Below are 24,080 nucleotides of genomic sequence, written 5' to 3'. Positions count from 1 at the left end.
CCCAGGAGACACTTGGTACTCTAAAAGCAGCAGCTGCAGCCCTCCTGACTTCTGAAGTGACCACCGACGACGTCCAAGGCGCTGTGGCCAAAGGGTCTCTGAATCGATCTCCCGGCCCGGATGGTTTACCGCTCGAATTTTACAGAACCTTCCAAGATTTGATGTTGCCACGATGGAGGGTCATGTACTGGGAACTGTTGTCCGGCGTGGCGAACCCGCCACCAATGTTCATGGAAGGCTTACTTGTACCAGTCCCGAAACCCGCAGGAGGAACACGACTCGACAGTTATCGGCCAATCACGTTACTCAATTCCGACTTCAAGATTTTCACACGCCTTCTACCAGTGCGACTCAAACATGTCTTACGAGACATTGTTTCCGACGAACAAACATCCTTAGGCGGCGATTGTAATATACAGACAGCCCTAAGTGAATATCGAGATGTCATCGCTGTGGCAACACACTCGCGACTGCCAGGCGCTTTGATCTCCATCGACTTCAAACAAGCGTTTGACCGCATCAATCATGCATTCCTCAACGCAGTGATGGACCGAATGGCAATTCCCCCGCCGTTCACGCAAGTGATTATGCGGCTCCTTCGTGGAGCAACGTCCAGACTTCTCGTCAACGGCAGACTTATAGAACCTATGCGGATTGAACGCACAGTACGGCAGGGTTGCCCTTTCTCGACGGTGCTTTATGCCATTGCGATGGAACCCCTCATTTGCGGATTACGGCGACGTTTGACAGGTATTCCACTCCGGGATCATATGTTCCGCTGCCGAGCTTACGCGGACGACTTGGCCCTCGTCGTACGTTCAGCGGCCGACGTACAAGCTGCGATGCAGTGGATTACCCGTTACAGTGCAGAGGCAGGGAGCGCTATGAACGTGGCAAAATCATGCGCCATGAAGACCGGCCGCGGCCTTCCCGCAGACAGCGTAGTCCTATTTCAGCTGGTGGACACTCTTCGTTGTCTCGGATTGGTGTACACGCGAGATATTCGCCGTACCTCGGCGATCAATTTTCGGGCGCTACTGTAACGCATCCGGGCCAACATACAAAATCACATACTACGCCCGCTGAATATGTGCCAGAGAGTCACTTTCGTCAATACCCATCTGGCAGCCCGGATACCCCATATAGCGCAGATTCTGCCCATCACTGCGACAATGGCGGCCAGATTACAGTCGGCTTTCGGCTATTTTATTTGTTCTGGACACATATTCAAAGTCCAGTATGAAGCTCTCACCTTACCGAAGCGGGACGGTGGCCTCGATCTGGTTAATGTGAGAGTCAGGACTACAGCACTTTACACCAATGCTATGCTCCGGTTATGGTAAAGCCAAAATGCTACTTTTACTGGAATGTTGACCACTGAGCTCGCGCCTGTTTCGAGACGCCCACCGACGTCTCTGGCACACATCCCACCTCCGATGTCACATATCGGCGGTTTCTTTTTGGAGTATAGCTACATATGCACCGAGCTCCCCAGGACCAGGCAGACGACCACCCGCGACATCTATTGCCTTCTCCGAAAGTCTCCACTCTGCAACCCCGTCGAAACACGTCACCCCCAGGTTTCATGGCCTACAGTTTGGAAAGCGATCCACCAACCATGTCACACCACTGACACCACCTCTATGTGGTACCTTCTCGTCAACGGCAAGTATACTACAAGACAGAAACTGCATCGCATCGCACTAGTGGACTCACCCCTGTGCCTCAAGGGCAATGTCGATGATACAGATTTACATCGTTTTGAGTGTGGGCCAGCAGCAGCTGTCTGGACCCTCGCACAGAAGATTGTGGCTTTCTACCTCCGAGTACCACCACATCACGTTTCTCCTACCATGATGATATATCCCGACTCGACCTACTTTCCATCGGCTAAGTGGCACGCCATCACATGGATCAGTGGCATGGCTGTCAACTACCTCTTCCGGGACGACATCGTCGATCCGGCGGACTGTTGGGCGCGCCTCCAAGTACATCACCACACCCTTCGCCGACATCGACACTATCGGGCCACTTTCGCGAACTATTTACAGCGTATTTTCACCAACCCGCCACAAAGCTGGAATCTCAACGAACTGTGCCAGCCAAGACTGGACGATTCCACGTTCCCCTTTAATGGTCAATGATAGAATGCATTTTGTTCTGATGGCGCGCCAAAGTGGAGCATGGCGCGGAAGTATTCCTATTTTATTTCACTTCTCTTTTCTCCTCCTCTTCTGAGGTTTTTTCCCCATACACATGTAACAAAAAAAAATAAAAAAAAGAAGGCCGTTGCGGAAATATAGCTACCTTTTATGTTTTACGTTTTCAAAGGATATTGTGTTATTTTATGAAGAATGTCATATTTTATTTTCATACACAAGAGGTTTTTATTTATTTTCTCCTTACCTGCAACTTAAAAAAAAGTGGAAAAAAATTGGTAGAGCACTTGCCCGCGAAAGGCAAAAAAAAAAGAAAGGATGGTAGAGCACTTGCCCACGGAAGGCAAAGGTCCCGAGTTCAAGTCTCGGTAGGGCACACAGTTTTAACCTGCCAGGAAGTTTGGTATACTGTTCTTTTCGCACGTAAGTTTTGAAAACTCTGTTCAGATTACGAAGAGCATATTCATGCGTTTACTGCTTTTAGTATCCGAATCACCATCAGCTTCCTTCCCAGGATTAGGCTGTTGCCTGTTCCGAATTCACAAACAGCTCTTCCAATATTCTTTTCCCATTCGGCCTGCATTTCAGGATATTCTGGGGAATTCTGTGACTTGACACTTCGTTAGGTGTTGTGTCCGGTCTTCACGATATTTTTGAATTTTTTCATTCATTTTCAACATTTTTAATTCTGTTCTAATATCTTCATTTCTAATCATATTTCTTCTTGCTCGGCCTTTCTGAGGAACCTCATTGTGGTGTCACCGCCAGACACCACACTTGCTAGATGGTATCCTTTAAACCGGCCGCGGTCAGTTAATATACGTCGGACCCGCATGTCGCCACTATCAGTGATTGCAGACCGAGCGCCGCGACACGGCAGATCTAGTCTAGAGAGACTCCCTAGCACTCGCCCCAGTTGTACAGCCGACTTTGCTAGCGATGAATCACTGTATACATAAGCTCCCATTTGCAGAGACGACAGTTTAGCATAGCCTTCAGCTACGTCATTTGCTACGACCTAGCAAGGCGCCATATTCAGTTCCTATAATTACTTCAAGAATGTATTCTCAACATGTGAATCATATACCGTCAAGAGCGACGTTCATCATTAATGGATTAAAGTTAAGTATCAAACTAATTACGTCCGCTTTCTGATTTATAATTCCCTGTCATGTTCCAGACCTCACGTCAGTATAGTTCTTCCCTCCTCACGCCATCCTTCGTGAGCTAAAACGCGTGCATTTCGGCCTCCACTAGTAACACGGTGTTGGCTCTTCTGCCAACACAAAACTCATTTCTGCTGTTTGGATTTTGTTTTCCTGTTTTTTGTGGTGACACAGCTTTCGCTTCCATATGATAACACAGGATTTGCCATTGCTTTATGGAATTTCATGATGGTCTCTTTTTGCACTTTATGACCCATTGTTCTGCGGATGCTACCACAGACAGGGTGGAATTTGTGTATTTCGTTGTGAATACCAGAGTCAAAATCAAAACTTACAGTGCTGCCTAAATAAGAGATTTGAAATACTTGTTCTAATACTGACGTATTCAAAACAATTTTTGATCTGACTAGATATTTTGTTCGGAATGCCATTATTTTTGTTTTATTATAGACAGTTTTAGAGTTGCTGCAAATTTCTTTTAGTCTTCAAAATGCTTTACTTTTGCTCTCAGCGAAGCCCTGTACCCCCAAGGATGCCCAGTGGGTACGTTCAGACATCTACGGATATATAGCAAGCAGAGATAGGCATGACTAGCGAACAGTAAAGCTATTATCAGCCCTCTGGGTGACGATATGCAGTTGCCTTTCTCCAAACTTTGTAACGATTTACACAGCTATAGCCATGGAGGACGCAGGGAAGGGGAGGGGCTTACAATTAATAATGCATGGCCTTCAAACTATGCTGCAAACATCGCATTTTTCACATTGAAAAGTCGTTTCCAAAAGGGAAAAACACGAGAAGGGATTGAAAAAATCGACCAATGGCCGACTGAACGTGGATCAACAAATTCTGACGCTTTTTTGATCTCTTACAATTCAAAGACAGGAAAATAATTTCCAGCTCTCTACACAATCACGAAGAAATTTTTAAGTATGTCTAGTGTCTTTTAACATTTATGTTTCTTTTTTTATTCGGCAGCAGCAAGAAGAGTATTCAGGGCGTTGTAAATCTGACGTAGCAGGTCAAAAAATCCTCCGCCAGAATATGTTCATTTTAAGAGATATTTTGATCAACAGTGTAACCATCTTATAATTGAAAACTTGATATCAGTCTTGCAGGCGGAGAAGGAGAGGGACAGGCACATACGTTTCTAGTCTCCATCCATTTGCTTTTTTAGGAAACCCGTCAACGTTCGTTGCTAGGTGATGGAAGAGAACTGATCTGTTCAACCAAGGAGGAGGAGATCTCGGCTAATCGTATCAAATTTCGCTATTATTTGCGTACATAATTTCTCCCCAGATTATGGCCATTATGTAGGCTAAGAAAAACACCTAAGGGAAGATGCCGATCACGTTAATTCCTTAAAGCAAGATTTTAAATAAAATGAAATTACATTGCCAGTTTCTCAATACGCTAAGCCCATGTCGTACTGTCAAGTAATTACACCGCAGCGAAATAACTTCACTGTTGTTTGAAATATTTTACAACTTGTGCTCGATTCATATCGACAACTGACAGCAAACAAATAGTAAAATGATAGGCAAACGAAATAGTGTATTAAACAGACGTTATTTTGTGCCAGTACCTAGTCGTGAAATTCAGACACATGCGGATTAAGCATTATTCCTTGGATCTTTATAAAAGACAAAGTCAAGCAAAGTCAAGAATTACGAAAAGACTTGAGTGTTTCTGAGAGCTTTACTGTAGGTGCAGTTGGCTTCTACTTTCCAGCCCTGTTTTGACAAGGCTGTGGGCTATCTGCTAACACCGGAAATCATCTTATATCCCGTCAAGTCCAGAACTGAGTTTAATAACATGAAATATGTTATATGGACATATAACAGTGTACTTTTGAACGGAATCAGTCTTTCTCCCTTTAGCGGAGAGGGCTGTTTTGAATAGTAGCGGCAGGTTAAAATTGTGTACCAGGCCAGGACTCGAACTTTTGAAAGCAGGAGAGAGGTTGTGGGGGAACAAGTCTGTTATGGTGGGGAGTAGTGAAGGCATAATGAGTAGTACCTGGATAGCTCAGCTGATTGGAGAACAGCCCACGAGAGGCAAAGCTGTCGATTCCGTACGCAGTTTTAACCTGCCATAAAGGGAATGATATCTCTTACTGATCTAAATTTTAAAGATTAGCCAGTAAATTAGTCTCTTAAAAATCCACTAAAATCTTAACAACTAATTTAACAGATTCGACATAAGGCAGCACGTACAATACTCTTAATCGATCACCTGTCATTCCTCGTTGATGCCTCTAATATTATTTTCGTTTTTCTTAAATTCTTAGCAGTGATGTGTAGTTCATCATTCAGTTCGTCCTCAAGTATTTTCAAGCAAAACATTTCATGCCAAAGACATTCGTTCGCACCATTTAAAAAAAATGATGTGGTGTGTCACAAATACCAATTTTACGTATATCTCCTATATAATTAATAATAGTCGAATTAAGTCGGGTGTTGTTGAGGGTATTAGATTAGGAAATGAGACACTTAAAGTAGTAAAGGAGTTTTGCTATTTGGGGAGCAAAATAACTGATGATGGTCGAAGTAGAGAGGATATAAAATGTAGACTGGCAATGGCAAGGAAAGCGTTTCTGAAGAAGAGAAATTTGTTAACATCGAGTATAGATTTAAGTGTCAGGAAGTCATTTCTGAAAGTATTTGTATGGAGTGTAGCCATGTATGGAAGTGAAACATGGACGGTAAATAGTTTGGACAAGAAGAGAATAGAAGCTTTCGAAATGTGGTGCTACAGAAGAATGCTGAAGATTAGATGGGTCGATGGGGAGACGTTTGTGGCACAACTTGACCTGAAGAAGGGATCGGTTGGTAGGACATGTTCTGAGGTATCAAGGGATCACCAATTTAGTATTGGAGGGCAGCGTGGAGGGTAAAAATCGTAGGGGGAGACCAAGAGATGAATACACTAAGCAGATTCAGAAGGATGTAGGTTGCAGTAGATACTGGGAGATGAAGAAGCTTGCACAGGATAGAGTAGCATGGAGAGCTGCATCAAACCAGTCTCAGGACTGAAGACCACAACAACAACAACATAATTAATTATTCATCTCCGTCAACAGCATACATAATTTAACTGAAATAACGAAATAAATTACAACGGTTAGCTGCAAGTGTTGAGATTCGTGACAAAATAATATGTTTATACACTTTCAACTCTTTGCTACGAAGCAAAACGGAGAGTGACACCATAACCAGTTGAACATATATAATACTGTGCCTTACAGACAGTATGTGGACGCAACAAAGTGACTAAATATGAATAACTGCAGCTATCCCATTCTCTTCATATCCATATCTGCATTCACTTCCCTTAGTTTTTCCACAACACGTGGCAAATGCACGAGCGTACAGATTTTCTCTGCATACTGTTTTGAGCCCATTTTCCCCTGACAGAGATTTCTGCCGCCCTTTACTAATCTATCGGGATTGCAACTTCTATTCCGAGTTCATACGGAAGCGCGCATAAGCCTTCATAATTTCATCAACCCAGAGGGCAGGTCGGTTCCGCCCCTCGCGCTTTGTTAATAACGCAGATGGGGGCTTGCTGTGGGGGGGCTAGGTCCAGATAACACGGCCCACACTGCGTTCTTTAATAATCCTTACGAGTCCCTGGATCAGACTAAACCATTGGAGATGTGAGGGGACGTTTTCAAAATTATCGTAATTCATTGCTCGGAAGACTTCATAAGATGGAATTTTTTTTCCCTGGTTGAGCTATTACCTAGTATCGTATGAACAGCAGTATTCTCGTAAGAGAATTAATGCCGAAGTATCCTTTTACGTCCTCACTCACTGAGTGTTCTTGCTGTTAGTTTGTGCGTGAATGTTTGTTTGTCTCTGTGTGTGTGTGTGTGTGTGTGTGTGTGTGTGTGTGTGCGTGTGGGTGTGTGTGCGTGTGCTTCATAATAAACGGACGTACGCATTCTGGACTGCTTGGGTTCTTGGTTCATGCTAGCATAGAACTATACTGAAAGCTACCTAGTATCGCGTTCTTAAAAACTCTAGATTTACGGAGTATTAAGATCAAACGAAATTTAAACTCGTTTCTGAAAAATAGCCACTGTCTTCAAACAATGCTACATTGTCCGCCCACTGCACCACCCTGAGATGTAGAGACAGTACTGAACACTTTTCGATACTTTTGTGTACGGCAACAAGCTTCCAGGATTCTGAAAATCTTACAAAAATTAGTGATGGGTTTGAGATACCTCCTACTGAAGTGAGAAAATAAAACATCTTCAAATGTACCCAGACATTACAAAACTATATTTAGAAAACCATATTAATTAAACAGAAGAAAAATAAAGTTATATGTGTGTTTTCTGCGATGTTTCGAGAACGAATATAACAATCTAAAACCTAGGTAGCGGCATGTAACTTCTTGTTCTCTCACTATAGGGAAATTTTCTGTGTGGCGAGGCAGTCTTGGGAGACTGATTTCTGTTCATCAGTTGGTTGGTTGGTTGACAGGTTGATTGATATGGGCGGGGGGGGGGAGAGGGGACCAAACAGCTACGTCATCGGTCCCATAGAATTGGGGAAGAATGGGGGACAAAGTGGGCCGTTCCATTTCAAAGGAACCATCCATGCATTTGGCTTAAGCGATTTAGGGAAATCACGGAAAACCTAAATCAGGATGGCCGGATGCGGGTTTGAACCGTTGTCTTCCCGAATGCGTGGCCAGTGTACTAAGCACTGCGCCACCTCGCTCGGTGGGTCCTTCAGTATGTTGTAATATTCCTTACTTGGTACCAGTTTGATTAACAACAGCATTTTCTGCACATGACGAAAACTGTATTGAGAGCAAGAGTTATGAGTATTGTGTGCGGATGCGGTACTTGTTTGATACAGCAGAAACAGTTATTTTTTTAATTATGAGATTAGTTTTTAATGCTTGCAGTACACTAATTTCGGAATAATTTTATTTATTCGCAAGTATTATTACAATTATATGATGGAGTGACACTCTCGTAAAACTTCGTCTGAGTTTCTGTAACAAATTCTCTGACAACCATTTATTCTTCTTAAATTAGGTGTGAATTTTCAATGATTATACCCCACTGGATTCTACATGAAGACTGGAGAATATATCAACACCGTCACCTGTGATGAATCACATTTGTACACGATTGCATAAGAAATTTCCACTATGCACGCACACACAAAAATTATAGTATATATAGAACTGATCTAGGAAAACACTTTTATAAGATACAGCACTGCTTCAAAAATTTAATTGAAGTTATTGAAATTCACTGCGATGGTTGCATCATGCATTATCGTTACTTCAAAAAATAAACGTGCCCTGAGAAATTTTTTACTTTACTGTCAGTGATTTGATCCAAGTACTGTTGACTGTTTTAATTCGAAGACAGTTACGCCATTTCTTTTATATACGAGTAATAAACGTTTTAGGGATTCCAAACGAGTTAGCTAATATTTCATAGTTCAAAGAAAAGAACAAAGCATTGCATCATTCTTGCTTGAGGAACATCTATATTTATAAAATTATGTTATCTTTCCTCCTGAAAAGTTCGGTTCAACGCTAGTTCCGAATGTAATCTTATGTTACTGTTTTTCAATCACTGCCCTTCAACACTCTGTGATAGCCGTAGGTTTAAGATCTCCATCCAATAAGTCAACATAAAACTGAAAAAATACTGGAAAATGATGTTAAGTCAGAGCTGAATTAATGTAATCCAACACAAAACCACTTTCAAACAAAGTCACATTTAATAATCAAAGTGTTTAATGGATTAGGAGATACGGCTCGTAAACGTTACTACACTTAACATAAATTACACACTGTCGTGAGTACAAATATTTAATTGCATGCACTGAACAAATAATAATCGTTTTTAACAGAGAGCATAAGAGTTATGCTGCCCGCACCTACCCAGTAGCATACCATGAAGATCAGTCAATACCTCATCCACGGCATAACTTCCAGCAATAATACACACATCCATAAACGTTTTGCATCACCTCGTTTCCGAGAGTTCCCGTACAGAAAATTGGAATAGAGTTCAACGCAAACATAATTTCCGCCCTTTTTATTGCTCATGAAAACCACACATTGCATGTTGTCCCTCCATGCAGCGAGACCTTCAAAGGTGGTGTTCTAGATAGCTGTATACACTGATACCTCTAATACCCAGTAGCACGTTCTCTTGCACTGGTACATGCCTGTATTCGTCGTGGCATACTATCCACAAGTTCATCAAGGCACTGTTGGTCCAGAGTGTCCCACTCCTCAACGGCGATCCGGTGTATATCCCCCAGAGTGATTGGTGGGTCAAGTCGTCCATAAACAGCCCTTTTCAATCTATCCCAGGCATGTCGATAGGGTGCATGTCTGGAGAACATGCTGTCCACTCTAATCGAGCGATGTCGTTATTTTGAAGTAAGTCATTCACAAGATGTGCACGAAGGAGCGCGAATTGTCGTTCATGAAGACGAATGCGTTCCCAACATGCTGCCGATATGGTTGCGCTATCGTTCGGGGTGTGGCATTCACGTATCGTACAGCCGTTACGGTGCCTTCCATGACCAACAGCGGCGTACGTCGGCCCCACATTATGCCACCCCAAAACAGCAGAGAATCTCCACGATGCTGCACTCCCTGGACAGCGTGTCTAAGGCGTTCGGCGTGACCGGGTTGCCTCCAAACACGTCTCCGACGATTGTCTGGTCTAAGACACGTGCGACCCTCGTCGGTGAAGAGAACGTGATGTCAATCCTGAGCGGTCCATTCGGCATGTTGGGCCCAGCTGTACCAAGCTGCATGGTGTCGTGGTTGTAAAGATGGACCTCGCCACGGGCTTCGGGAGTGAAGTTGCGCACCATGCAGTCTACTACGCACAGTTTGAGTCGTAACACGACGTCATGTGGCTGCACGAAAAGCATTATTCAAGATGGTGTCATTGCTGTCATGGTTCCTCCGAGCCATAATCCGTAGGTAGCGATCATCCACTGCAGTAGTAGCCCTTGGGCGGCCTGAGCGAGGCATGTCATTGACAGTTCCTGTCTCTCTGTATCTCCTCCATGTCCGAACAACATCGCTTCGGTTCATTCTGACACGCCTGGGCACTTCCCTTCTTGAAAGCCCTTCTTGGCAAAAAGTAACATTGCGGATGCGATCGAACCGCGGCATTGATCGTCTAGGCATGGTTGAACTACCGACAACACGAGCCGTGTACATCTTTCCTGGTGGAGTGACTGGAACTGATCGGCTGTAGGGCCCCCTCCGTCTTATAGGCACTGCTCATGCATAGTTTTTTACATCTTTGGCCCGGTATAGTGATATCATTGAACAGTCAAAGGGATTGTGTCTGTGATACAATATCCACAGTCAACGTCTATCTTCAGGAATTCTGGGAACCGGGCTTTGCAAAACGTTTTTGGTGCATGTATTAATTTGTACAACTTCTAGATAGATATACAGACTTGTATATGAAGTGTGTCCATATTTTACATGATCCAAAAACGTCAAAATACATTTACTGTCAAATCTTTAGGTCCCCAATTGTTTCCCGCTATACACTACACTCGCTGATGTTGTACGCTCTTGTACTGTAATGTCAATTGAAGTATGTCAAATCGAGTACGTCCACTCTTCAGGCAAGTCATTAATGCAGCTACTTTCACTTTCATAAAATCACGGGTTCCCTCCTTCCGCTCTGCTCCACAATGCGCTTATTAGCACTACAAAGATATGAACAGTAAAATGATTTTCAAGAAATATCTCTCATTCAGAATTAGAAAAGTTTGAGACAAAATCCTTACGTAATATACCTACCGGTACTACAGTTGTTTTCACATTTAGCTGCATGTAAAATAAGTCCTTAAAAATTATAATATTACGGAATTCGTATTGGCTGTAAGACATAAAATCCATTTTCATTCCATCTGTAGGGGCTGCAGCAACTTGCTTGCTTCAAGCTGATTTCTAGTACTTTCGTGCCATCCTTTGACAGGCACGAAATTACTAGTAATCAGCTCCAAGCAAGCAAGTTCACAATAAGTGATGTAAAGGGCGTTTGTTGTGGGGATACATAACAAATAGGCGGTAGTTTAACAATATACAAATGCAACATGTCTGCATCTGTGTCTATATTCTGAACCAAAACGTGGTATTACTTATTGTCCCACTGACTAGGACTTCTTCCCGTTCCACTCAGTTATGGCATGTGGAAAGAATGATTGCCTAATTGCCTTTGTGCGCGCTGTCAAACTAACTTGCGACCATTTGTTCAAGTCCCGTGTCCCCTGTTGCCAGTGTCTCGTATGGGTGTTCCACAGAGAACGATTTTTTACCATGAGTCACATGAATGTTTTGAGAGCAGTTTTCTGTGTAGACATACTGTATATTTATAGTATTCTACTGTATCAGTAACCTGAAGTTCACCTCTGTTTAGCCTACTATTGGGCCCATATGATAAATCATATGCGACATTCTTCAATATATTTCAACTCAGCATACGTTTCAAAATTCAACAAAAAATGGGCGTAAGTGAAACTGAACAGTATTTTTGTGTAAAACTTCTGTAAGCTTTCTCATACACGTGAATGGCCTGTGCTTTTTTCCAGTTACAGATCAGTTTTTTCCCAAAAATCTTCGTTATATTTTTGTTTAAACTGACGGCAAATTCTGTATACTGATATCCCACAAAGAATTGTCGGTATTCAGAGATACGACAGGAACGGTCATTCGAAGCAAAAAAAGTCCAGTAAACATGGACTCTAAAATGCATACCGTAAGAGCTGAGGGCACTTCTTCCTCTTCGATAGTGTGAGACAAAATTCTTCTACTGGAATAACTTTACTTTCCATATTTTGAGGGATGGTAGAGTGGACCGGAACAAGAAGAAATGACTCATAAACATGGACTGAAAATTGCTCTTAAGAGTTATGAGCACTTCTTCGTCGTCACTACAGTGAAACACACCTCTTCTACTGAAAAAAGTGCTCATAGCTATTAAGGAATGCAGTTTAGAGCCCATGTTCCATAAATGTTTTTGCTTCGAATGGTCATTGCCGTCATATCACTGAACATCGACCTATTCTCCTGCAACACCCTAAGGAATCTGCCTGAGATTACATGTGGCCTTGCAGCGTTTCTTGATTTGAATAATTTCAACTGTTTTTCGATATCACCGACTCTAATGTCTACTGGGTGGGAGAGAACTAACTATCAGTTGAAAATTGCTTCTAACGTTTTTAATACATCACTAAATTTCATGAAATAAAAATCATCTTGTTTCTTACAGTTGGGTAGGATGTCTTACTTTCCGTCTCATACATATATCAGTAACCGACCATGGTCCACGGTGAAACCTTGTGTGATTGGGCTCAGTTGACATCTCAGTACGAGGTATGAAATATGGCGACACGTGGTACGACTAAAGAGATGGTGTCAAAGTGTGAAAGGACTTCGTGCCCTGGTAGATGAAAATACCATAAGGAGTTGCACTCAAAGCTAATGGAAATGGCTCGGAGCACTATGGGACTTAACTTCTCATGTCATCATTCCCCTAGAACTTAGAACTACTTAAACCTAACTAACCTAAGGACATCACACACATCCATGCCCGAGGCAGGATTCGAATCTGCGACCGTAGCGGTCGCGCGGATCCAGACTGTAGCGCCTAGAACCGCTCGGCCACTACGCCCGGCGAAGCTAATGGACACATGTTTAGTATCAGATGTAGGATAATCGCTCAACCCTTACTATTCAGGACAGAGGAAAACGTGCTAGTGGATGAGGAAATGTTCACTAGAAGTGCATTGAATCACATCTGCCGAAAGTGCTTTTACGGGACACACAATCTGAACTGTTTTGAAGGAAGAGTTGAATTTTAGTCGATGTGAATCACATTACCACCAGGAATTATCGTCGGAATACTGTGATCGTCGGTTGGAATACGGGGAGATGACGCTACTAAAAGTGGCCCGATATTTTCATTAATATTCTGTGATCAGATGAAGCCGTCTTTCATGTTGGAGGAGGGGTCGGCAAAAGATGATCCGAGGGTCGTTGTTGAACGAAGCCAATTTCGTCCAAAATTCACACTGTGGTGTGGCATGACGTCCACGGCAGTTGTTGGTCGATATCTCATTTTGGACACAATGAAGCTAGAACGGTATCTTGTTCTTCTCTCTTCTTTCTGCGAGTTTTCAACACCATGCGGTGTCTCTCGCATCCAAGTTTCCACTTCCTTCTATCCTGCCTGTTATCTTCTTGTACAGTCCTGTTGTAACAAGAACGAACCTGTAACATTGTACATATAAGTAGTTCTTTTCTTCCGATTTTACGATAAACTTGTGTAATTGATGTTCTGATTTCATTTCTTTTTGTTTCATGCCATTATGTTAAGAAAGCTGTAAATAAGTTTCAATGTGAATATTAATGTTTATGTCAAATGTCAAGTAATATTGTAATAGAATTGAAATGTAACAAATGTTGAAACTGTTGTAAGATGTTTCAAAATTGTAACTGTGCATCTGGTCCATACGTAGGCAATGTGTCTGGATATGTAGAATGCAAAACCTCGGGTGAATACCCGGTCTGTCAGGGAGCGGTAAAAGGTGCATGGCACGCGAGCGCGGGAAAATGCACGCGGGCACTGCACGGCACAACGGGCTCAGTAATAGAAGTTGGAGTTTGGTACCGGTTAGAGCAACACCTTCTGCAGCGAGGAGGCTCTCCTGGAAGACATAGCTTCACTGAGCCTCGGGTAAGCCGTTCCAACGGCCACACAGCATGGCAAAATTCCATAGATACTAAATAGAAAATTACTTCGACGCTAAGAAGAATTAAAGTGCCGATACGTCAAGAGCCATATCTGTTGTTGTATGTGTGCTCTGTGCCTCGCCATCTTGCCGCCCGCCAACCACCGCATCGATACTAGCGGGTTGAAAGTTTTTGTACTGCATTCGTATGGATCAGAGAGTGAACTGTGTTTGTTTGGTGCAATAATAACCTAAATTTTACCAGAACTTTTCCATCATTTAATTATCCTCACAACTAACCTAGACAGAGTCCTTTCCAAACGTTGTGCAATCCGAGTGTCCCGAAATGAAAATTAAAAGTTGTGTTAATAATAATTATTTGCAGAACTAACTATATTAGAATGGTGTTTAAAGAAATGTTTTGCTAATGAACCAGTAAATGAATAGCGAAGGTCTAACGAAGTCGAAAGATAACTTTAGTATTGATATACACTCCTGGAAATGGAGAAAAGAACACATTGACACCGGTGTGTCAGACCCACCATACTTGCTCCGAACACTGCGAGATCACACGCACGGCACAGCGGACACACCAGGAACCGCGGTGTTGGCCGTCGAATGGCGCTAGCTGCGCAGCATTTGTGCACTGCCGCCGTCAGTGTCAGCCAGTTTGCCGTGGCATACGGAGCTCCATCGCAGTCTTTAACACTGGTAGCATGCCGCGACAGCGTGGACGTGAACCGTATGTGCAGTTGACGGACTTTGAGCGAGGGCGTATAGTGGGCATGCGGGAGGCCGGGTGGACGTACCGCCGAATTGCTCAACACGTGGGGCGTGAGGTCTCCACAGTACATCGATGTTGTCGCCAGTGGTCGGCGGAAGGTGCACGTGCCCGTCGACCTGGGACCGGACCACAGCGACGCACGGATGCACGCGAAGACCGTAGGATCCTACGCAGTGCCGTAGGGGACCGCACCGCCACTTCCCAGCAAATTAGGGACACAGTTGCTCCTGGGGTATCGGCGAGGACCATTCGCAACCGTCTCCATGAAGCTGGGCTACGGTCCCGCACACCGTTAGGCCGTCTTCCGCTCACATGGGAGAATAGCAGCCTGCATTGCAGCGAAAGGTGGATATACACTGTACTAGTGCCGACATTGTGCATGCTCTGTTGCCTGTGTCTATGTGCCTGTGGTTCTGTCAGTGTGATCATGTGATGTATCTGACCCCAGGAATGTGTCAATAAAGTTTCCCCTTCCTGGGACAATGAATTCACGGTGTTCTTATTTCAATTTCTAGGAGTGTAGTAATGAAGTTTATTATTTCGAGACAGATTTAAAGGCATTTAAATGAGCAGTAAATAAAATGAAAAGAGTAGTAACTTATATACTGGAAATCTTGAACGAATAGTAAATTCAATAATCATTTTTTAAATACAGCGTTCATAACAGTGTCAGTGTCCTCCCCTAATTCATTTGAATTCTGAAGTGGTTGGACCAGCAAAAGTCAACATAAATGTCAAAATTTATCAGTGTTTTATCTTTATCAAAATTGACATTTTGTGTGTGGTATGAAAGTACAATTTCTTCGGTAACCTATGCCCAACATTAATTAGATTAATAGACAGTATAAAGTTTTGTAGTAAACACTATAGTGTAGTGTTATGTATTCATGGTTTTCCACGTCAGTATAGAACGTGAAACTATCTGTTCAATAGATTTTCTGGTCCTAAAATTGTACTATTTTATGCTGTGTTACAACTTGTTGTTTTGCATGAATATATACCAACTTGTACAGGGAAGAAACTCAGTTAATGCTTAATTAGGCTGGCGACCGTATTATTATCATATTGGTTGCTTTTGATCCATCTGCTGGGTTGCTTTTGATCCATCCTGACGTGTCATTGCATTTCGAACTTACTTGACGGACTTTAAAGACTACTGTGTCAGGGATTACACTGTCCTGCTCCGAAACCTTCACTCCATCGTTCAATGTAGCCAGGGTCTCCGTCTTTTCCTGTGTCGTGGAGACCTCCAGTGCCATATATACTAGAAAGTTTTTTGTTACATGGAAATGTATTAAATACTTGTAACGTTATAAACAATTCTTAATAAGGGGTTAAGTCTCCTTGCAGTGGATATTACAGTATATGTTCCTAAGAAACTGTGCTTTACGTCTTGCTCACGCAGAGGTGGAAGCAGCCACTTGCCGGCATCACTGTGCCCCCACCCCAGTACTGCTGGCCACTACCCCATTCCCCCGTGGCGCGCGGCCAATTAGGACACGGTCTAGCAGCGCGTCGGCCACAAAGCACATGCGGGCCCCGGTAGCCAGCAGCTGGTCAAACACCTCACCCTCCGCCCCTGTTAGGCCGCCTCCCAGCATGACAGCAAAACTGTGTGGCCTCTGGTTGTAGTGCCCCTTATGCAGGAAGTTTGCATGAAGCTGAAGGCTAGTGGTGTCAATAACACTCTACTCTGCCTTAAGGAAAAACAAAGTGGAAAAGATAGTGCCTAATACATGGCCATTAGAGCGAAATTTCCAACTGGGGAGGGGTAGTGAAGGAAATTCGAAGTGTATTTTTCAAAGTCAGCATTCCGGGATTAGTTATGAGTGATTTAGGGCACTGTGGAAAACCTAGATCAGGATGCTCGGTCAGCGATTTGAACAGCTTTCCTCGAGTGTCTTACTATTGCAATACGTGCTATGTTTTTGGCTTGCGAGCCCTTCTTCGGCACAAGGGCCATAGAGCCGATCCTCTATGCACACTTCCCCCACCAAACCACACCACACTGAGTTCGCGGAGGAGAAAGAGGGGGAAACTGCGAATTCCCCGCATTTAATTGGCAGTGCATTCGCTCTGCATGCAGCAAGGTCACATATTTGACATTTATCAACATCACAGATCACAAACAAAACAAAGTTTAAGGCTAATTTAATTATTTCCGGTGCACTGAAGACAAAATATTATTTATATCTGGTACAAACAGTCGGCATTCGCAGAGACACAGACAATTTCTCAAATTTTTGTACTCAGGTTGTCATGTAATTGCGACTTATCATCGAAAAAGGTCTTTTGCACAAATATGTCGATAGAACTATTATACCAATTTTACAACCTCATTATGAATACTTCCTAGCAGATTAAAACTGTGTGCCAGACCGAGACTCGAACTCGGGACCTTTGCCTTTCGCGGGCAAGTGCTCTACCATCCGAGTTACCCAAGCACAGCTTACGCCCCGTCCTCACAGCTTTACTTTTGCCACTATCTGGTCTCTTACCTTCCAAACTTTACAGAAGCTCTCCTGCGAACCTTGCAGAACTAGCACTCCTGAAGGAAAGGATATTGCTGAGGCATGGCTTACCCACAGCCTGAGGGATGTTTCCAGAATGAGATTTTCACTCTGCAGCGGAGTGTGCGCTGATATGAAACTTCCTGGCATATTAAAACTGTGTGCCAGAGCGAGACTCGAACTCGGGACCTTTGCCTTTCGAGGGCAAGTGCTCTACCACCTCGGCTACCCAAGCAAGACTCATGCCCAGTCCTCACAGCTGTGGCTATGGCTAAAGTTACGTTGTGCACGATGCGACAGTTGGCTGCGACTGCGACGCTGCCCCCTCCACTTTTCCCACCCTGGCAGATGGCGACACGACTGGAGTCATCGCTGTTTCCCAAGCTCCGGTCGGTTGCTGCGGATTCAAATACATAAGAAAAATTAGAATTCCGATTTTCTTGCTGTAAAAAATACTGTATGTTAATGCAACAAAGTTACATCGGCTCCCAGAGTTAGTTTTTCGATACAGATTCTCCTTTTACTTTAAAAAATTGAAAAGTATCTCTTCCGGTTTTGCGTGTTTTTTTTTGTTGTATATTACTTCTCTATCAATTGTGAGGAAAGTAAAAGGCACAAAAAATTGATGTTTGCATATCTTAGAGTTTCACATCTCAGCTTGATAATGAGGAGGTATCTATTTTTCCGATATTCGTCACAGTTATTCCGATACTTAATTTACAAGTAACCTACTGCATAAAATTTGAATTGTGTACAGTGAAAAATGTGGTCGCTGGCTACTTTACGTATGGTTCACGTTAGGTCATACATCGTTGCCGATGAAAAGAAGCTAACATATCGAAATTATTTTTAAAGTTGAGATCAGAATGATATCGATCTCCGTTTCCGAGATTTGGGCTCATACATCTCCGGGAGTGTCGCGATTAGTCGCCAGTTCTGTCGACGCGCAACGAGAATCGTGTGGTCATCACACGATAGAGAATGCATTTGTTTCGTTTCGCTGACACATTTGGACCTAATGAAACCATTTTATGTCATATATTTCTCCGGTATGAGTTACTAATATTTCTCCATATGCTCTTGACAATTTCATTTAAAATGCCACGAAATGTAGGTTTCTTAAGGCCAAGTGATCAAGCAGAACCCATTTTCTTGGTTTTGCTGAGGCATCTGAACCTGTTCCAAGCTTTCTTTCTCGTTTATTTCTCTGATACGAGTCCCGAATATTCCTCCATCTGTTTTTGCACATTTCACCTAAAATTCCAATGAAAGATAAGTTTATTAACAATAAGCGCACGCTAGCGTCATTGCATTGTTTCAAGTTCTTGACGACAAGATAGGGTTACACCTTAAACAGATCTAGAATTTTGATTCTGAACGTCTACAGTATACACTAGCAGAAATGTGGAAGAAATATTGTCCGTGCTTGTTCACAAAATTTCCCCAAATTATACTTGTCAATTTCTCCCATGCAGAAACTTTTGGAACAAGCTAAGGCAACTTTCATAGCCGACTGACTCTTTATTCCCATCCAAATGAACTTCCATATTCTTATTTTCTGACAGCATACAACGTTATGGATGACATGAACATTTAATCTTGCCAAGCTGCAGTCAAAAGATGACTCCAGGATTTACAAAAGACGAATTTCGATTGTAAACTGTGTCAGACCAGAAGGGCCTTGTAAAACAGTAGTGCACTTTTGGCACAAGTTTTTTGAGCACCATCTTCTACCAATGAATTGAAGTGAATGTGACAAATTCCTTATTGCAGCATACTGTTTGCGCAATCTGTTGAGAAACGTCTTCCTCAAAAACGAACTTCTATTGATTACAGAAAACTGTACAACAATCTGGTGGTGGTTTTTCACAACTAGAAGGTATCATCAAGACACCAATCTACCGTTTACTTTCAAAGTGAAGGTATTGTAAAATGTAACTTTCTCGTTGTACTTTAGATTGTTCGTTTTATAATGTACTTGCCGTTTTCAATTTTTATCGTCACAAAAATGAGTAATGCGAAAATTGATCTTCAAGTTCATTTTCATCATTCTAACTCTACATCTGCATGGATTATACTGATTTTCATAACAGGCCTGAAAAATTTGCATTAATGGGAAAATATTATATATTTCACTCACCTGCCAGTTTCAACTGTGCACCAATTTCTTCCCAAATTCTGTCTCTGAAAATAGTGTCTCTATATTTAGGGTTCTTCAAATCGTAAAGGCAAGGATGTTGCGAGACCAGCTCACAGAGCATCACAGCCTGAGAGTGGCTCTTTTCAGTTTTCCTTGACTAGCTCGACATCTTTCTGGCAGCCGTACGTCTTTGTGTCGTCCGACTTCCGTCGCAACACTGCTCACTGGTGCAGTGCTGCGGCAGCTGCCGCAACAGTCGCGCGTCGCATCCCAAACTCGAACTGCGCATGCGCCAGCAGGCAACTTCTGACGTCACGTAGTGACCCGTCGCATTCGCTAGTGTGCGTCGCGTCTTGGACAACGTACCTTAAGCCATGTAAGTAGGTGACGAGATACTGGCAGAAGTAAAGCTGTGAGGACGGTGCGTGAGTCGTGCTTGGCTAGCTCAGATGGTAGAGCACTTGCCCGCGAAAGGCAAAGGCCTCGAGTGCGAGTCTCAGTCCGGCACATAGATTTAATCTGCCAGAAAGTTTCATATCAACGCACACTCCGCTGCAGAGTGAAAATCTCATTCTCCATTATAAATATATGGAAACCATACCTGAGGAAAGTAATGTAGACCTCGTGGACAGCTTTAATGTAAAAGATTTGTCATTAAAATGGAAATTACTTTGCAGGCCAGTCAGTTATATTTGCATATAGTCAAGGACACTTGCAACTGATATGGAAAAGGGTCTCAAAAAACAGAAGTAAGACTGGCAGAGACCTCAAAACATTTAGGAAACTATCCTTGTAATTCTGTCAAAGACACAATAGATTCTTCGAACTTTGCGTTTTCTTTAATGGCAGCTTAGAAGACTGGACTCTCTTTGTCAGAATGTGTATCGCCATCAAATATGAAATAAGTTGTTCGTCACATTGCTATGTATTACTGTGGCAGAGTGCAGTCATGTCCACTTAATATGCGAGGTCTGCCATCCATTTTGGCACATCCTAATTTTCCTTCCTGCACTCCTTTTCCCTCAATTGTTTCGATAATGGCGTGTTTTAAATCGAAAGATAGTTTAGGCATGCTCATTGCCTTTTTCAATGTCTTTGCAGTAACACATAAAGTCTCTACGTTCTTCGTTCATTTCCACTGAAAACTTTTGGTGCTGACAGTAGAATAATGCGTGCAATTTCGGAAATTTTACTATTCATACCATCAATTTCTTAACGTGCTGCATACCTGAAAATTTATCACGAAGTGCTTCTTGAAGTAGAGCAGTGAATCCTGTCTATCAATCGGTGTAATTTTTTGCTCTTTCATTATCATCTAAATCTTTAAATTATTTCTATATGTTATTGTAATATCATTTCATAGCAAATTTGCAGTACCAATCGCTTCCGCAACTGCATAACACATACCCTGCCGAACTGAAAGATGCTACAGCGCAACACTGAATTAAGTGTTGGAAAACTCTATTCTTCGAAGTGTTAAGCTGATGGGTGTTTAATGATAACTATTCTCCTATCATCCAACACCATTCCCTCAAATTCAACTGCACAAATAACTCTTTCTTGATAACATTGGTAAGCTACCTGTGGCCAAAGCCATTCAGTTTCTCGTTTTCTATCCGCAATGATATATACCATCCAGTTAGTATGACAATGATTGGGAAAAGAATCTGTACAAAATCGTTCAGCTTTAACTTCACTGCAACCTGCAGCACCTTACATCAAACTGATATGTATAAATTTCTGTAACTAGTAAAGGTCCACTCTTGACAACTGGTTGAAAACTACAAACAGTAGTAAATTACATAGCGCACACCTAACAGACGATTATGTGTAGCTTTTTAAAGCTGTATCAATTAATGCCACGTGCTATGAAAAGTGCCGATTTTTGCGGATGTTCATTGCGTCATATATTAGTTTTTAATCGCATACATTATTTTAGAGAATTAACGATGGCTGTAAGCGCAACTAAACGATAAAAGCAACTGGCATGGATGAATTTAATACAGAGTTAATCGAATAAGAAGAGATGATACTTCATTTTTAACTGTTACTCCTTTTTATTGTGTATTGTAATCAAAGCAAAATGTCACAAAATATGAGGAAAGCAGCGTATAGGTCTCAAAGCATAATATATAATGCCCTTATTTACATTGGTTCATGAAAGCTATAAAACAACATAAGCACGTAACTTAAGGCTTTTTTTGACATCCATGTCCACTTGGTAACTGGCAACAGATGAATCGTACAGAATTCCGGTTGCCGTTAAGACATGTTTGGAAGAAACAATTTCTCTCCAGACTGTAAATATCAAATCACAATTTAGTTAAATCGCATCAGTAAACAAACGACCAGAGGGCACAGAACTTTGCTTTAGTGTCTTCCCTACAATTAGACGTTTCCATTACAAAGAATTAGCAATCTGCTGACGGTAGAGCCTTAATTTGTTTTCAAATACCAAGGATTCAGGAGTTGTGTTACGTTCTGATGCGTCTCGGGAGGAAATTTGAGAAAAGCTAGGATGATAATTTCCTAGCCGATTACTTCACTGAAGTTAAGCCTTTTAACGTCATGTGGAGATAACTTTTATAAACTTCGAGATGGTTTTAGCACACACAAGATAGGCATTTGCTGTAGAGAATATGGAAAGTAGTTAGAAATGTATTGCTACACACATTAACAAGATCAAATTATTACCGTGGGATTTAGAAACAACTAGTCAATGGTTTGAGTACCTTTAGGTTTCTGTTTTGTATTGGTTTATTCCTGTTAAGTCAGTGGGTGATATACATTAGTGCACAATTTTGAAATCACGTACGTATTTCTAACTTTTTGCAGACACATTACAAGACGTGTTTCACCAACACTACTCATTTAAGAATTAATTCCATCTAAAACACCGATTTCGCAAGAGTAGATTCTTATTTATTCTGTAGCCTCATGCTGATGGATCTTTAAACGGTTAGACACGCGACCACAGCTTCTCCGTACATTTGCCCTCCAATGAAGTTTGTTAATAACAAACCAATCATAGTTCGACACAATAGTAACATTCACAAACGTAAGAGTAAATGAATAAATGACTTATACTGTCCACCACTCAGCACTAGCGTGATACAGAATGTACTGATGTATTCAGCAATAAAAATCTTTAAAAGCTTACGAAGTGAAAGAAATAATTTATTTGATAAATAAAATTAATTTGAAACACAAATTTAAATCATATCTGATGGAAAACTCATTCTGTTCTGCAACTGAAGGTCTCAATGGGTAACAATGTAAGTGGAGTACGTGTGTGTGCATTTTTAAAACAGATGGGAAAGAGAGAGACAGAAAGAGAGGGAGTGAACATAGGTACTTTACTGTATATGTAAAACAGTAGGACAGCTATGTACATAGGCAGCATGTTGCCATATTTTTCTTTGGGAAGGTATGTTGTAAGTGTAAAAAATGACACATTTTACTACACAGCTAGGGCAGGCAATTAAGGGACATGCAACACACCAGTAAGTAAACAAGGCCCAGTACTCTTTTTAAGATGTATCGTCTGTATTATTTTCACCACAAAAGTGTGGGATACAATGCCCTATACTGTGTATAAGATCTGTTGTCTGTGGTATTTTTACCTTAAAAGTCTGGGATACCCTGCGTTTCTTTTACTTAATCCTTTTTTGCGTGCAAGTACTTGTTTTATTGGCATACAACATGAATACTCTGCAAATCCCATTTAAGTGCCTGTCAGAGGGTTCATCGACCACATTCATAAGTCTCTATTATTCCAATCTCGTATAGCGCATGGAAGGAAAGAACACCTACATCTTTCCGTACGAGATCTGATTTCCCTTATTTTATCGTAGTGATCGTTTCTCCCTATGAAGGTCGGTGTCAACAAAATATTGTCACATTCGAAGGAGAAAGTTGGTGATTGGAATATCGTGAGAAGATTCCGTCGCAACGAAAAACGCCTTTCTTTTAATGATTTCCAGCCCAAATCCTGCATCATTTCTGTGACACTCTCTCCAATATTTCGCGATAATACAAAACGTGCTGCCTTTCTTCGAACTTTTTCGATGTACTCTGTCAGTCCTATGTGGTAAGGTTCCCACGCAGCGCAGCAGTATGCTAAAAGAGGACGGACAAGCGTAGCGTAGGCAGTCTCCTTAGCAGGTCTGTTACATTTTCTAAGTGCCCTGCCAATAAAACGCAGCCTTTGGTTAGCCTTCCCTACAACATTTTCTATGTGTTGTTTCCAATTTAAGTTGTTCGTAATTGTAATACCTAGGTATTTAATTGAATTTACGGCTTTTAGATTAAACTGATTTTTCGTGTAACCGAAGTTTAACGGGTTCCTTTTAGCACTCATGTAGATGACCTCACACTTTTCGTTATTTAGAGTCAACTGCCACTTTTCGCACCATTCAGATATTTTTTTTTTAAATCGTTGTGCAGTTTGTTTTGATCTTCTGATGACTTTATTAGTCGATAAACGACAGTGTCATCTGCAAACAACCGAACACGGCTGGTCAGACTGTCTCCCAAATCGTTTGCATAGATAAGTAACAGCAATAGG

The sequence above is a fragment of the Schistocerca cancellata genome, chromosome 7, assembly GCF_023864275.1.
Source record: "Schistocerca cancellata isolate TAMUIC-IGC-003103 chromosome 7, iqSchCanc2.1, whole genome shotgun sequence".
Lineage (NCBI taxonomy): Eukaryota > Metazoa > Arthropoda > Insecta > Orthoptera > Acrididae > Schistocerca > Schistocerca cancellata.
The sequence above is the reverse complement of the archived record's forward strand: the minus strand, read 5'-3'. Positions refer to the sequence as shown.